We start from the raw sequence: 16,414 nt of genomic DNA on the forward strand, positions 1-16,414 counted from the left end.
TTGTATAGTGTTGGGGGTCATGTTGGGGGTAGATTTAGGGTTTAGGGTAATGCAGTTGTGTTTGTGTAGTGTATGGTGTCGTGCTGAAGGTAGTTTTTTTTAGATTAGGGCAGTGCAGTGGTGTTTGTGTAGTGTAGGGGGTCTAGCTGGGGGTAGTGTTTTAGGGTTTAGGGCAGTGCAGTGGTGTTTGGGTAGTGTATGGGGTTGTGCTGGGGGTAGAGTTTTAGGATTTAGGGCTGTGCAGTGGTGTTTGGGTAGTGTAGGGGGTCGTGCTGGGGGTAGTGTTTTAGGGTTTAGGGTAGTGCAGTGGTGGTTGTGTAGTGTAAGGGGTCAAGCTTGGGGTAATGTTTTAGGGTTTAGCGTAGTGCAGTGGTGTTTGTGTAGTGTATGGGGTCGTGCTGGGGGTAGTGTTTTAGGGTTTAGGATAGTGCAGTGGTGTTTGGGTAGTGTAGGGGGTCATGCCTGGGGTATTAATTTAGGTTTTAGGGCAGTGCAGTGGTGTTTGGGTATTGTAGGGGGTTGTGCCGGGGATAGTGTCTTAGTGTTTAGGGTAGTGCAGTGGGATTTGGGTAGTGTAGGAGCTTCCACTGGGGGTAGTGTTTTAGGGTTTAGGGTAGTGCAGTGGTGTTTGTGTAGTGTAGGGGTCATGCTGGGGGTAGTGTTTTAGGGTTTAGGGTAGTGCAGTGCTGTTTGGTTAGTGAAGGGGGTTGTGCTAGGGGTAGTGTTTTTAGGTTTAGAGTTGTGCAGTTTTTTTTATAGTAGTGAAGGGGGTCATGCTGGGGGTAGTGTTTTAGGGTTTAGGGTAGTGCAGTAGTGTTTGTGTAGTGTAGTGGGTCAAGCTGGGGGTAGTGTTTTAGGGTTTAGGGTAGTGCAGTGGTTTTGGTGTAGTGTTGGGGGTCATGTTGGGGGTAGATTTAGGGTTTAGGGTAATGCAGTTGTGTTTGTGTAGTGTATGGGGTCGGGCTGAAGGTAGTTTTTTAGAGATTAGGGCAGTGCAGTGCTGTTTGTGTAGTGTAGTGGGTCATGCTGGGGGTAGTGTTTTAGGGCTTAGGGCAGTGCAGTGGTGTTTGGGTAGTGTATGGAGTTGTGCTGGGTGTAGAGTTTTAGGATGTAGGGCTGTGCAGTGGTGTTTGGGTAGTGTAGGGGGTCGTGCTCTGGGTAGTGTTTTAGGGTTTAGGGCAGTGCAGTGGTGTTTGTGTAGTGTAGGGGGTCGTGCTGAAGGTAGTGTTTTAGGGTTTAGCGTAGTGCAGTGGTGTTTGTGTAGTGTATGGGGTCGTGCTGGGGGCAGTGTTTTAGGGTTTAGGATAGTGCAGTGGTGTTTGGGTAGTGTAGGGGGTCGTGCCGGGGGTATTGTTTTAGGGTTTAGGGCGGTGCAGTGGTGTGTGGGTATTGTAGGGGGTTGTGCCAGGGATAGTGTTTTAGCATTTAGGGTAGTGCAGTGGGATTTGGGTAGTGTTGGGGCTTCCGCAGGGGGCAGAGTTTTAGGGTTTAGGGTAGTGCTGTGGTGTTTGTGTAGTGTAGGGGTCATGCTGGGGGTAGTGTTTTAGGGTTTAGAGTAGTGCAGTGCTGTTTGGTTAGTGAAAGGGGTCGTGCTAGTGGTAGTGTTTTTAGGTTTAGGGTAGAGCAGATTTGTTTAGGTAGTGAAGGGGGTCATGCTGGGGGTAGTGTTGTAGGGTTTAGGGTAGTACAGTGGTGTTTGTGTAGTGCAGGGTGCCATGCTTGGGGTAGTGTTTTAGGGTTTAGAGTAGTGCAGTGGTGTCTGGGTAGTGTAGGGGGTCATGCTGGGGGTGGTGTTTTAGGGCTTAGGGCAGTGCAGTGGTGTTTGGGTAGTGTATGGGGTTGTGCTGGGTGTAGAGTTTTAGGATGTAGGGCTGTGCAGTGGTGTTTGGGTAGTGTAGGGGGTCGTGCTGGGGGTAGTGTTTTAGGGTTTAGGGCAGTGCAGAGGAGTTTGGGTAGTGTAGGGGGTCGTGCGGAATTTTTTTTTTTAGGGTCTAGGGCAGTGCCGTGGAGTTTGAGTATTTTAGGGGGTCGAGCTGGGGGTAGTGTTTTGGGGTTTCGGGTAGTGCAGTGGTGTTTGGGTAGTGTAGGGGGCGTGCTAGGGGTAGTGTTTTTGGGTTTAGGGTAGTGCAGTGGTGTTTTAGTAGTGTAGGGGGTCGTGCTGGGGGTAGTGTTTTAGGGTTAAGGGCAGTGCAGTGGTGTATGTGTTGTGTAGGGGGTCGTGCTGGGGGTATTTTTTTAGGGTTTAGGGTAGTACAGTGGTGTTTGTGTAGTGCAGGGTGCCATGCTTGGGGTAGTGTTTTAGGGTTTAGAGTAGTGCAGTGGTGTTTGGGTAGTGTAGGGGGTCGTGCTGGGGGTAGTGTTTTAGGGTTTAGGGTAGTACAGTGGTGTTTGTGTAGTGCAGGGTGCCATGCTTGGGGTAGTGTTTTAGGGTTTAGAGTAGTGCAGTGGTGTTTGGGTAGTGTAGGGGGTCGTGCTGGGGATAGTGTTTTAGGGTTTAGGGTAGTGCAGTGGTGTTTTTGTAGTGTAGGGGTCACGCTGGGGGTAGTGTTTTAGTATTTATGGTAGTGCAGTGGCATTTGGGTAGCGTAGGGGTGGTGCTGGGGGTAGTGTTTTTTGGGTTTAGTGTAATGCAGTTGTGTTTAGGTAGTGAAGGGGGTCGTCCAGGGGGTAGTGTTTTAGGGATCAGGATAGTACAGTGGTGTTTGTGTGTAGTGAAGGGGATCGTGCTTGGGGTAGTGTTTTAAGGTGTATGTTAGTGCTGTGGTGTTTGGGTACTGTAGGTGGTCGTGCTGGGGGTAGTGTTTTAGGGTTTAGGGTAATGCAGTGGTGTTTGGGGTGTGTAGGGGGTATTGCTGGGGGTATTGTTTTAGGGTTTAGGGCAGTGCAGTGGTGTTTGGGTATTGTAGGGGGTTGTGCCGGGGGTAGTGTTTTAGCGTTTAGGGTAGCGCAGTGGGATTTGGGTAGTGTAGGGGCTTCCGCTGTGGGTAGTGCTTTAGGGTTTAGGGTAGTGCAGTTGTGTTTGTGTAGTGTAGGGGTCATGCTGGGGGTAGTGTTTTATGGTTTTGGGTAGTACAGTGGTGTTTGTGTAGTGTAGGGGGCCATGCTTGGGGCAGTGTTTTAGTGTTTAGAGTAGTGCAGTGGTGTTTGGGTGGTGTAGGGGGTCGTGCTGGGGGTAGTGTTTTAGGGTTTAGGGTAGTGCAGTGGTGTTTGTGTAGTGGGTCAAGCTGGGGGTAGTGTTTTAGGGTTTAGGGTAGTGCAGTGGTTTTTGTGTAGTGTCGGGTGTCATGTTGGGGGTAGATTTAGGGTTTAGGGTAATGCAGTTGTGTTTGTGTAGTGTATGGGGTCATGCTGAAGGTAGTTTTTTAGAGATTAGGGCAGTGCAGTGGTGTTTATGTAGTGTAGGGGGTCATGCTGGGGGTGGTGTTTTAGGGCTTAGGGCAGTGCAGTGGTGTTTGGGTAGTGTATGGGGTTGTGCTGGGTGTAGAGTTTTAGGATGTAGGGCTGTGCAGTGGTGTTTGGGTAGTGTAGGGGGTCGTGCTGGGGGTAGTGTTTTAGGGTTTAGGGCAGTGCAGAGGAGTTTGGGTAGTGTAGGGGGTCGTGCCGAAGGTAGTGTTTTAGGGTCTAGGGCAGTGCCGTGGAGTTTGAGTATTTTAGGGTGGCGAGCTGGGGGTAGTGTTTTGGGGTTTCGGGTAGTGCAGTGGTGTTTGGGTAGTGTAGGGGGCGTGCTAGGGGTAGTGTTTTTGGGTTTAGGGTAGTGCAGTGGTGTTTTAGTAGTGTAGGGGGTCATGCTGGGGGTAGTGTTTTAGGGTTAAGGGCAGTGCAGTGGTGTATGTGTTGTGTAGGGGGTCGTGCTGGGGGTATTGTTTTAGGATTTAGGGTAGTGCAGTGGTGTTTGTGTAGTGTAAGGGGTCAAGCTTGGGGTAATGTTTTAGGGTTTAGCGTAGTGCAGTGGTGTTTGTGTAGTGTAGGGGGTCATGCCGGGGGTATTGTTTTAGGTTTTAGGGCAGTGCAGTGGTGTTTGGGTATTCTAGGGGTTTGTGCCGGGGATAGTGTCTTAGCGTTTAGGGTAGTGCAGTGGGATTTGGGTAGTGTAGGGGCTTCCGATGGGGGTAGTGTTTTAGGGTTTAGGGTAGTGCAGTGGTGTTTGTGTAGTGTAGGGGTCATGCTGGGGGTAGTGTTTTAGGGTTTAGAGTAGTGCAGTGGTGTTTGGGTAGTGTAGGGGGTCGTGCTGGGGATAGTGTTTTAGGGTTTAGGGTAGTGCAGTGGTGTTTTTGTAGTGTAGGGGTCATGCTGGGGGTAGTGTTTTAGTATTAATGGTAGTGCAGTGGCATTTCGGTAGTGTAGGGGGTCGTGCTGGGGGTAGGGTTTTTTGGGTTTAGTGTAATGCAGTTGTGTTTAGGTAGTGAGGTGGGCCGTCCAGGGGGTAGTGTTTAATGGCTTAGGGTAGTACAGTGGTGTTTGAGTGTAGTGAAGGGGATTGTGCTTGGGGTAGTGTTTTAAGGTTTATGGTAGTGCTGTGGTGTTTGGGTACTGTAGGTGGTCGTGCTGGGGGTAGCGCATTAGGGTTTAGGGTAGTGCAGTGGTGTTTGTGTAGTTTAGGGGGTTTGTGCTGGTGGAAGTGATTTAGGGTTTAGGGCAGAGCAGTGGAGTTTAGGTAGTGTAGGGGGTTGTGCTGGGGGTAGTGTTTTAGGGCAGTTCAGAGGTGTTTGTGTAGTGTAGGGGGTCGTTCTGGGAGTAGTGTTTTAGAGTTTAGGGTAGTGCAGTGGTGTTTCTATAGTGCAGGGTGTCATGTTTTAGGGTTTAGGGTTGTGCAGTGTTGTTTTAGTAGTGTAGGGGGTCTTGCTTGGGGTAGTGTTTCAGGGTTTAGGGTAGTGCAGTAGGGTAGTGTAGTGGTGTTTGTGTAGTGTAGGGGGTCATGCTGGGTGTAGTGTTTTATGGTTTAGGGTAGTGCAGTTGTGTTTGTGTAGTGTAGGGGGCTATGCTGGGGGTAGTGTTTTAGGGTTTAGGGTAGTGCAGTGGTGTTTGTGCAGTGTAGGGGTCGTACTAGGGGTAGTGTTTTAGGGATTAGGATAGTGCAGAGGTATATGGGTAGTGTAGGGAGTTGTGCTGGGGTAGATGTAGGGTTTTGGGTAGGGCAGTGGTGTTTAGGTAGTGTAGGGGGTCGTGCAAGTGGTAATGTTTTAGGTTTTGGGATAGTGCAGTGGTTTTTGTGTAGTGTAGGGGGTCGTACTGGGGTAGTGTTTTAGGGTTTAGGGTAGTGCAGCGCTGTTTGGGTAGTGTAGGGGGTAGTGCTGGTGGAAGTGTTTTAGGGTTTAGGGTAGTGCAGTGGTGCTTGGGTAGTATAGGGGGCCATGTTGGGGGTAGTGTTTTAGGGTTTAGGGTACTGCAGAGGTGTTTGGGTAGTGTAGGGGGTAGTGCTGGTGGAAGTGTTTTAGGGTTTAGGGTAGTGCAGTGGAGTTTGGGTAGTGTAGGGGGTCCTGCCGAGGGTAGTGTTTTAGGGATTAGGGTAGTGCAGTGGTGTTTGTGTAGTGTAGGGTGTCATGCTGGGGGTAGTATTTTTGGGGTTAGGATAGTGCAGTGGTGTTTGTGTAGTGTAGGGGGTTGTGCTGCGGGTAGTGTTTTGGTGTTTAGGGTAGTTCATTGGTGTTTGTGTAGTGTAGGGGTTCATGCTGGGGGTAGTGTTTTAGGGTTTAGTGTAGTGAATTGGTGTTTGTGTAGTGTAGGGGTAATACTAGAGGTAGTGTTTTAGGGATTAGGATAGTGCAGTGGTGTTTGGGTAGTAGAGGGGGTCGTGCTGGGGGTAAGGTTTTAGGGTTTTGGGAAGTGCAGTGGTGTTTTTGTAGTGTAGGGGGTCGTGCTGGGGTAGTGTTTTAGGGTTTAGTGTAGTGCAGTGTTGTTTGGGTGGTGTAGGGGGTAGTGCTGGTGGAAGTGTTTTAGGGTTTAGGGAAGAGCAGTGGTGCTTGGGTAGTGTAGGGGGTCATGCTGGGGGTTGTGTCTTAGGGATTAGGGCACTGCAGAGGTGTTTGTGTAGTGTAGGGGGTCGAGCTGGGGGTAGTGTTTTAGGGTTTAGGGTAGTGCAGTAGTGTTTGTGTAGTGTAGGGGGTCGTGTTTTAGGGTTTAGGGTAGTGCAGGGGTGTTTGGGTAGTGTAGGGGGTCATGCTGGGTGTAGAGTTTTAGGGTTTAGGATACCGCAGTGTTGTTTGTGTAGTGTAGGGAGACGTGTTTTAGGGTTTAGGGTAGTGCAGTGGAGTTCGGGTAGTGTAGGGGGTCATGCGGGGGTAGTGATTGTGGGTTTAGAGTAGTGCAGTTGTGTTTGTGAAGTGTAGGGGTTCATGCTGGGGGAAGTGTTTTAGGGTTTAGTGTAGTGAATTGGTGTTTGTGTAGTGTAGGGGTCATACTAGGGGTATTGTTTTAGGGATTAGGATAGTGCAGTGGTATTTGGGTAGTGGAGGGGGTCGTGCTTGGGGTAGGGTTTTAGGGTTTTGGGTAGTGCAGTGGTGTTTTGGTAGTGTAGGGGGTCATGCTAGGGGTAATGTTTTAGGTTTTGGGGTAGTGCAGTGGTGTTTGTGTAGTGTAGGGGGTGGTGCTGGAATAGTGTTTTAGGGTTTAGTGTAGTGCAGCGTTGTTTGGGTGGTGTAGGGGGTAGTGCTGGTGGAAGTGTTTTAGGGTTCAGGGTAGTGCAGTGGTATTTGTGTAGTATAGTGGGTAAAGCTGGGGGTAGTGTTTTAGGGTTTAGGGTAGTGCAGTGGTATTTGTATAGTGTTGGGGTCATGTTGGGGGTAGATTTAGGGTTTAGGGTAATGCAGTTGTGTTTGTGTAGTGTATGGTGTCGTTCTGAAGGTAGTTTATTTTAGATTAGGGCAGTGCAGTGGTGTTTGTGTAGTGTAGGGGTCATGCTGGGGGTAGTGTTTTAGGGTTTAGGGCAGTGCAGTGGTGTTTGGGTAGTGTATGGGGTTGTGCTGGGGGTAGAGTTTTAGGATTTAGGGCTGTGCAGTGGTGTTTGGGTAGTGTAGGGGGTCGTGCTGGGGGTAGTGTTTTAGGGTTTAGGGTAGTGCAGTAGTGGTTGTGTAGTGTAAGGGGTCAAGCTTGGGGTAATGTTTTAGGGTTTAGCGTAGTGCAGTGGTGTTTGTGTAGTGTATGGGGTCATGCTGGGGGTAGTGTTTTAGGGTTTAGGATAGTGCAGTGGTGTTTGGTTAGTGTAGGGGGTCATGCCTGGGGTATTAATTTAGGTTTTAGGGCAGTGCAGTGGTGTTTGGGTATTGTAGGGGGTTGTGCCGGGGATAGTGTCTTAGCGTTTAGGGTAGTGCAGTGGGATTTGGGTAGTGTAGGGGCTTCCGCTGGGGGTAGTGTTTTAGGGTTTAGGGTAGTGCAGTGGTGTTTGTGTAGTGTAGGGGTCATGCTGGGGGTAGTGTTTTAGGGTTTAGGGTAGTGCAGTGCTGTTTGGTTAGTGAAGGGGGTTGTGCTAGGGGTAGTGTTTTTAGGTTTAGAGTTGTGCAGTTTTTTATAGTAGTGAAGGGGGTCATGCTGGGGGTAGTGTTTTAGGGTTTAGGGTAGTACAGTGGTGTTTGTGTAGTGCAGAGGGCCATGCTTGGGGTGGTGTTTTAGGGTTTAGAGTAGTGCAGTGGTGTTTGGGTAGTGTAGGGGGTTGTGCTGGGGATAGTGTTTTAGGGTTAGGGTAGTGCAGTGGTGTTTTTGTAGTATAATGGGTCGTGCTATGGGTAATGTTTTAGGGTTTAGAGTAGTGCAGTGGTGTTTTTGTAGTATAAGGGGTCATGCTACGGGTAATGTTTTAGGTTTTGGGTAGTGCAGTGGTGTTTGGGTAGTGTCTGGGGTCGTGCTAGGTATAATGTTTTAGGTTTTGGGGTAGTGCAGTGGTGTTTGTGTAGTGTAGGGGGTTGTGCTGGGGAAGTGTTTTAGGGTTTAGGGTAGTGCAGCGTTGTTTGGATAGTGTAGGGGTAGTGCTGGTGGAAGTGTTTTAGGGCAGTGCAGTGGTGTTTGTGTAGTGTAGGGGGTCGTGCTGGGGGTAGTGTTTTAGGGTTTAGGGTAGTGCAGTGGTGTTTGTGTAGTGTATTGGGTCAAGCTGGGGGTAGTGTTTTAGGGTTTAGGGTAGTGCAGTGGTTTTTGGGTAGTGTCGGGGGTCATGTTGGGGTAGATTTAGAGTTTAGGGTAATTCAGTTGTGTTTGTGTAGTGTATGGGGTCGTGCTGAAGGTAGTTTTTTAGAGATTAGGGCAGTGCAGTGGTGTTTGTGTAGTGTAGGGGGTCATGCTGGGGGTAGTGTTTTAGGGTTTAGGGCAGGGCAGTGGTGTTTGGGTAGTGTATGGGGTTGTGCTGGGGGTAGAGTTTTAGGATTTAGGGCTGTGCAGTGGTGTTTGGTTAGTGTTGTTGGTCGTGCTGGGGGTAGTGTTTTAGGGTTTAGGGTAGTGCAGTGGTGTTTTAGTAGTGTAGATGGTCGTGCTGGTGGTAGTGTTTTAGGGTTTAGGGCAGTGCAGTAGTGTATGTGTTGTGTAGGGGTCGTGCTGGGGGTATTGTTTTAGGATTTAGGGTAGTGCAGTGGTGGTTGTGTAGTGTAAGGGGTCAAGCTTGGGGTAATGTTTTAGGGTTTAGCGTAGTGCAGTGGTGTTTGTGTAGTGTATGGGGTCGTGCTGGGGGTAGTGTTTTAGGGTTTAGGATAGTGCAGTGGTGTTTGGGTAGTGTAGGGGGTCATGCCGGGGGTAATATTTTAGGTTGTAGGGCAGTGCAGTGGTGTTTGGGTATTGTAGGGGGTTGTGCAGGGGATAGTGTCTTAGCAGTTTAGGGTAGTGCAGTGGGATTTGGGTAGCGGAGGGGGTCATGCTGGGGGTGGTGTTTTAGGGTTTAGGGTAGTGCAGTGGTGTTTGTGTAGCGTAGGGGTCATGCTGGGGGTAGTGTTTTAGGGTTTAGGGTAGTGCAGTGCTGTTTGGTTAGCGAAGGGGGTCGTGCTAGGGGTAGTGTTTTTAGGTTTAGGGTTGTGCAGTTTTTTTAGGTAGTGAAGGGGGTCATGCTGGGGGTAGTGTTTTAGTATTTATGGTAGTGCAGTGGCATTTCGGTAGTGTAGGGGGTCGTGCTGGGGTAGTGTTTTTTGGGTTTAGTGTAATGCAGTTGTGTTTAGGTCGTGAAGGGGGTCGTCCAGGGGGTAGTGTTTAAGGGTTTAGGGTAGTACAGTGGTGTTTGAGTGTAGTGAAGGGGATCGTGCTTGGGGTAGTGTTTTAAGGTTTATGGTAGTGCTGTGGTGTTTGGGTACTGTAGGTGGTCGTGCTGGGGGTAGCGCATTAGGGTTTAGGGTAGTACTGTGGTGTTTGTGTAGTGTAGGGGGTTTGTGCTGGTGGAAGTGATTTAGGGTTTAGGGCAGAGCAGTGGAGTTTGGGTAGTGTAGGGGGTCGTTCTGGGAGTAGTGTTTTAGAGTTTAGGGTAGTGCAGTGGTGTTTCTATAGTGCAGGGTGTCATGTTTTAGGGTTTTGGGTTGTGCAGTGTTGTTTTAGTAGTGTAGGGGGTCTTGCTGGGGGTAGTGTTTTAGGGTTTAGGGTAGTGCAGTGGTGTTTGGGTAGAATAGGGGGTCATGCTGGGGGTAGTGTTTCAGGGTTTAGGGTAGTGCAGTAGGGTAGTGTAGTGGTGTTTGTGTAGTGTAGGGGGTCGTGCTGGGGTTGTATTTTAGGGTTTAGGGCAGGGCAGTGGTGTTTGGGTAGTGTATGGGGTTGTGCTGGGGGTAGAGTTTTAGGGTTTAGGGCAGTGCAGTAGTGTATGTGTTGTGTAGGGGTCGTGCTGGGGGTATTGTTTTAGGATTTAGGGTATTGCAGTGGTGGTTGTGTAGTGTAAGGGGTCAAGCTTGGGGTAATGTTTTAGGGTTTAGCGTAGTGCAGTGGTGTTTATGTAGTGTATGGGGTCGTGCTGGGGGTAGTGTTTTAGGGTTTAGGATAGTGCAGTGGTGTTTGGGTAGTGTAGGGGGTCATGCCGGGGGTAATATTTTAGGTTGGAGGGCAGTGCAGTGGTGTTTGGGTATTGTAGGGGGTTGTGCAGGGGATAGTGTCTTAGCAGTTTAGGGTAGTGCAGTGGGATTTGGGTAGCGAAGGGGGTCATGCTGGGGGTGGTGTTTTAGGGTTTAGGGTAGTGCAGTGGTGTTTGTGTAGTGTAGGGGTCATGCTGGGGGTAGTGTTTTAGGGTTTAGGGTAGTGCAGTGCTGTTTGGTTAGCGAAGGGGGTCGTGCTAGGGGTAGTGTTTTTAGGTTTAGGGTTGTGCAGTTTTTTTAGGTAGTGAAGGGGGTCATGCTGGGGGTAGTGTTTTAGTATTTATGGTAGCGCAGTGGCATTTCGGTAGTGTAGGGGGTCGTGCTGGGGTAGTGTTTTTTGGGTTTAGTGTAATGCAGTTGTGTTTAGGTAGTGAAGGGGGTCGTCCAGGGGGTAGTGTTTAAGGGTTTAGGGTAGTACAGTGGTGTTTGAGTGTAGTGAAGGGGATCGTGCTTGGGGTAGTGTTTTAAGGTTTATGGTAGTGCTGTGGTGTTTGGGTACTGTAGGTGGTCGTGCTGGGGGTAGCGCATTAGGGTTTAGGGTAGTACTGTGGTGTTTGTGTAGTGTAGGGGGTTTGTGCTGGTGGAAGTGATTTAGGGTTTAGGGCAGAGCAGTGGAGTTTGGGTAGTGTAGGGGGTTGTGCTGGGGGTAGTGTTTTAGGGCAGTTCAGAGGTGTTTGTGTAGTGTAGGGGGTCGTTCTGGGAGTAGTGTTTTAGAGTTTAGGGTAGTGCAGTGGTGTTTCTATAGTGCAGGGTGTCATGTTTTAGGGTTTTGGGTTGTGCAGTGTTGTTTTAGTAGTGTAGGGGGTCTTGCTGGGGGTAGTGTTTTAGGGTTTAGGGTAGTGCAGTGGTGTTTGGGTAGAATAGGGGGTCATGCTGGGGGTAGTGTTTCAGGGTTTAGGGTAGTGCAGTAGGGTAGTGTAGTGGTGTTTGTGTAGTGTAGGGGGTCATGCTGGGTGTAGTGTTTTAGGGTTTTGGGTTGTGCAGTGTTGTTTTAGTAGTGTAGGGGGTCTTGCTGGGGGTAGTGTTTTAGGGTTTAGGGTAGTGCAGTGGTGTTTGTGCAGTGTAGGGGTCGTACTAGGGGTAGTGTTTTAGGGATTAGGATAGTGCAGAGGTGTTTGGGTAGTGTAGGTGTTCGTGCTGGGGGTAGGGTTTTAGGCTTTAGAGCAGTGCAGAGGTATTTGGGTAGTGTAGGGAGTTGTGCTGGGGTAGATGTAGGGTTTTGGGTAGGGCAGTGGTGTTTAGGTAGTGTAAGGGGTCGTGCAAGGGGTAATGTTTTAGGTTTTGGGGTAGTGCAGTGGTGTTTGTGTAGTGTAGGGGGTCGTACTGGAGTAGTGTTTTAGGGTTTAGGGTAGTGCAGCGCTGTTTGGGTAGTGTAGGGGGTAGTGCTGGTGGAAGTGTTTTAGGGTTTAGGGCAGTGCAGTGGTGCTTGGGTAGTGTAGGGGGTCATGTTGGGGGTAGTGTTTTAGGGTTTAGGGTACTGCAGAGGTGTTGGGTAGTGTAGGGGGTAGTGCTGGTGGAAGTGTTTTAGGGTTTAGGGTAGTGCAGTGGAGTTTGGGTAGTGTAAGGGGGTCATGCTGTGGGTAGTGTTTTAGGGATTAGGATAGTGAAGTGGTGTTTTTGTAGTCTAGGGGTCGTACTAGGGGTAGTGTTTTAGGGTTTAGGGTAGTGCAGTGGTGTTTTTGTAGTGTAGGGGTCATGCTGGGGGTAGTGTTTTAGTATTAATGGTAGTGCAGTGGCATTTCGGTAGTGTAGGGGGTCGTGCTGGGGGTAGTGTTTTTTGGGTTTAGTGTAATGCAGTTGTGTTTAGGTAGTGAGGTGGGTCGTCCAGGGGGTAGTGTTTAAGGGTTTAGGGTAGTACAGTGGTGTTTGTGTGTAGTGAAGGGGATCGTGCTTGGGGTAGTGTTTTAAGGTGTATGGTAGTGCTGTGGTGTTTGGGTACTGTAGGTGGGCGTGCTGGGGGTAGTGTTTTAGGGTTTAGGGTAGTGCAGTGGTGTTTGGGGTGTGTAGGGGGTATTGCCGGTGCTATTGTTTTAGGGTTTAGGGCAGTGCAGTGGTGTTTGGGTATTGTAGGGGGTTGTGCCGGGCGTAGTGTTTTAGCGTTTAGGGTAGTGCAGTGGGATTTGGGTAGTGTAGGGGCTTCCGCTGTGGGTAGTGCTTTAGGGTTTAGGGCAGTGCAGTGGTGTTTGTGTAGTGTAGGGGTCACGCTGAGGGTAGTGTTTTAGGGTTTAGGGTAGTGCAGGGCTGTTGTTTGGGTAGTGTAGGGGGTAGTGCTGGTGGAAGTGTTTTAGGGCAGTGCAGTGGTGTTTGTGTAGTGTAGGGGGTCGTGCTGGGGGTAGTGTTTTAGGGTTTAGGGCAGTGCAGTGGTGTTTGGGTAGTGTATGGGGTTGTGCTGGGGTAGTGTTTTAGGATTTAGGGTTGTGCAGTGGTGTTTGCGTAATGTAGGGGGTCGTGCTGGGGGTAGTGTTTTAGGGTTTAGGGTAGTGCAGTGGTGTTTGTGTAGTGTAGTGGGTCAAGCTGGGGGTAGTGTTTTAGGGTTTAGGGTAGTGCAGTGGTTTTTGTGTAGTGTCGGGGGTCAATTCAATTCATAAAGCTTTATTCGGAGCTTGACAAAAGTCCATAAAAGCAGATCATACATTGTAAAACATCAATAATATACATAAAAAGGTAACAAAAAATAAATCATAAAACTTCATTTATACGACTAAAACAGACAAGTGATTAAAATACAGCAGAATAAAAATTTAAAAAATAATACTAGGCCTTGCCTTGATAGCTTTGAGAAGAAATGTAGCAGTAAAAAAGCAAACATCAGGTGGAGGATTAAATATCAGTTTCATGGCATCTTTAACAGTTCTAACACCAAATTTTTTAAAGATAGGTTTTAAAAGATCAATGCGGTAATTACCATATAGTGGGCAGAACAATAAAAAGTGCATAGTGCTTTGAGCAGTAGTGCCATCACAAGGGCAAGGACCAATTGGGTATTTTTTGATATTGGGAAACGCCACTAAATGGTGGGCAATCCCAAAGCGCAGTCTAGTTAGAACGAACCTGTGGGAGGGTCTAGTAACAAAGCTCAGATATGGTTGGTAACCTAACAACTCACAACGGCTGTCATAGAGCATACAGGTGGATAGGTTGCTACTGGCCTTCAAACGTTGCTCGTACTTTAGAGACATACAAACAGATTTCAGTTCACTTTTGGTCAAACTATTGGCAGCATAACAATCCTCATATAAGTTAAGACCATATATTTCCTTGTAACTGCTCATAACAAATTTTACCCAAGGGATCTTTGAATGATTGTCTAGGGACAGACAGTCCTTGATGATGGCTCTATTCAAGGAAGTCTCCTCCTTTGCCCAGATGGCACGCCATAGCAGTAGTGGTCTATGGGCGACAGAGTCCGAAAGATAGTGTATTCCGAGTTCCCTATGCACCAGATGCGTGGATGCTGAAATAGGCAAGCAGAGTAGCCTTTTTAAAAACAGATTTTCCTCCACTTGTAGACTCCCAACCGAAACATGCCCCCAGACACCTGCTCCATAAAGGGCGATTGAAAGACACCTCATCTGGTAGATTTTCAGCATATCCCCAATCCGCCTGTCCCCTATCTTAGAGGCGAACGTGAACACCCCGTGAGCACATTTCGCCATTCTTGCTCTAACGTGGGTGACTTCGCTGGACCAGCTACCTGTCTTGGAGAAGGTGATACCCAGATAGTTAAAAGTATCAACCGTCTGGACCCTATGCCCTTCAATAAAAAAGGGATGCGGTTTTTTACGGCCCTTGCCACATTCCATGACAAATGTCTTTGATTTATTAATCACCAGTTTCCTTTCCCCAATGAACAGGGAAAACCTGTCCATGAGGCGTTGGAGGCCGACAGGGGTCCTGGAAAGAAGAACGGCGTCGTCCGCATATAATAGGACTGGGATGTGGGACTCAAGTATATTTGGGGCATCTGCCGCCACAGTCCTTAAAACAGAGTCAACCTCATTGATAAAAAGTGTGAAAAGCAGGGGAGCAAGCACACACCCCTGCCTAATACCACGCTTAACAGAAAACTTTGGAGTACATTCCCCACCTGGGCCATATCGAACACTAGAACTAAGATTGGCATAGAGTCTGGCCAAGAAATAAACAATACCCTCCGGTGCCCCCATTTCAAGTAGTATCTCCCATAAAATCTTATGGTTAACCATATCGAAGGCACTACTTAAATCTGCAAAGCAGAGGAAAAGGGAACCTTTCTTGGCCATGGTGTATTTCCCTATAAGTAGTTCTAGGTTGAGACACTGTTCTACTGTGCCTCGACCCTTCCTGAATCCATATTGGGAATTAGCCAAGATGTTATTTGTTTCAGCCCATTCTTCTAATCTAACAAGAAGTACCCGGCTCATAATTTTCACGGAGGAATCTAAGAGGGAGATTGGGCGATAGTTCTTAGCATCCCTCTTCTCCCCCTTCTTATAAATAGGAATAATAATGGATTCCTTCCATGTAGACGGGGCACCGTAACTAACAGCAGCGTTAAATACTTTGGTCAGTAACGGGCCCCAGATCTCCGGTTCTTTTTTATAAACATCAACCGGCACCCCGTCAGGCCCCTGAGCCTTCCCTCCTTTGCTTGCGATGATACATTTCTTGACCTCGGTTGGGGAAATATCTAAGGGGATGATTGGCCAGACCCCTCCTCCTATGTCCATATGTTTAGCTGAGTCAAAAATCAAAGAAAAGTGAAGGACCCAACTTTCCGCACTGACGTTTGCCGACAGAACAGGTGTATCCTCGTTCCTTAAAAAAGGGCTGTTGACAGTGGCCCAAAATAGAGAGGAATCAGAGGTTTCGGCGGCCTGGTCTAACTTGTCCCATGCCTCTCGCTTAAGTTCTGCCTTTCTTTCTGATACTGCAGCCCGGTAGATGGCCCTAAGGTGCCTAATAAGGGTTGTATCCCTTTGTTTAGCTGCCAATGCCTCTTTGAGGCTCTTAAGGGCGGCAGTACTGGCATGGTCAAACCACCCCCTATGCCGATTTAGATTGCCCTTAAGTTGCTTGGTAAATTTAGCTTCAATGCAATGATTGATATCAACAAATTTATACAAGATTACATCTGTCAGTTCATTACTCACTAAAATAGCATCAATTTCCTTTAAACAATTTACAATAATGGAGTTAGACAAAAGATCTGCCTTATCCCCCTTCCACCTAATTCTGATTCCATTGGATCGATGTGGTTCAATGTTATCAACAATACATGGTTTAGGGCCTAAATTGGCCTTCCAAAGCACCGTCTCCATGGTCAGGCAGTTATGGTCACTAATTAAGTTGTCTACTACCAAGGGGGCTGAACACCAAGGGTTAAGGCTGGAAGAGGTACAAATAAAGTCAATAACAGTGTTAGCATTCCTACCCTTAAAGGTGGGGAGGATTTCACCAGAAGCGCCCCTCCCGTTCCCCAAGATCTCCATGTCATATGTCATCAGGATTTTGTTTAATGAGTCCCCGTACGGATTATGGGGGAAATGGGTGACTCCCTCACCCCGACAATGTACAAATCCACAGACCCTATGGGCAGAGGATGAACAGGCAAAAGTATTAAAATCCCCCATCCAAATAAAATCAAAAGCAATATCATTACCCGTTACAATTTTTGCCAAAGCGGCCTCCAAGGCATATACTACCTGTTGCCTAGTGTTATCAAAAACATTATTATAAAAATTAATTAAAAGGATATTTCTATCCTGCTCCTTACAAAGCCATAGAATCTGGGAATGGGCCCCCACCAGGACATGTTTCTTTACAGTAAGTGGAACATCAACAGAAATCAATGTCAGAAGGCCACCCTTGGCTCTTCCTGAATTTGAAGCCACAGCCGGTAATTGATATGAAACAAAGCCGTTATAATTAATGGGATCCAGACTCCAGGTTTCCTGAAAGCATATAATATTAAAAAGATTGATAAAGTCAAACCAACCTAAACATTCGTCCTTATGTGATAGTCCCGCGACATTCCAACAGGCAATAAAACACGAGCCAGAATTAGCTGGGTGGATAAGGGTATTCAATGCAGACCTGACCCTTCCAGCATTTACTGGTCTATCGCGATCATGAGCCACAATAGAGTCTAGATGGCTTACACCGATACCAGTGGTAATACTAGTTAATAGCCATGGGGCCGTACTAGAGCTCTTCTTAACCAAAGCCAAGTCCTCGATCCCTACATCATCTGTGAGGGGCTCCAGTCAATCATTGCAATCAAGCCCACTTAATGGTTGGAATCTGTTAAACGTAGGGATAGCAGGGGCAGCACACAAATTCTGAACTCTAGGCCTGCGCCAGTGGTGCTCATCAGCAGGTTGAGTAGCAAGGTCTCTATAGAAGTACCCAAG

The sequence above is a fragment of the Triturus cristatus genome, chromosome 1_1 (assembly GCF_964204655.1).
Source record: "Triturus cristatus chromosome 1_1, aTriCri1.1, whole genome shotgun sequence".
Classification (NCBI taxonomy): Eukaryota; Metazoa; Chordata; class Amphibia; order Caudata; family Salamandridae; genus Triturus; species Triturus cristatus.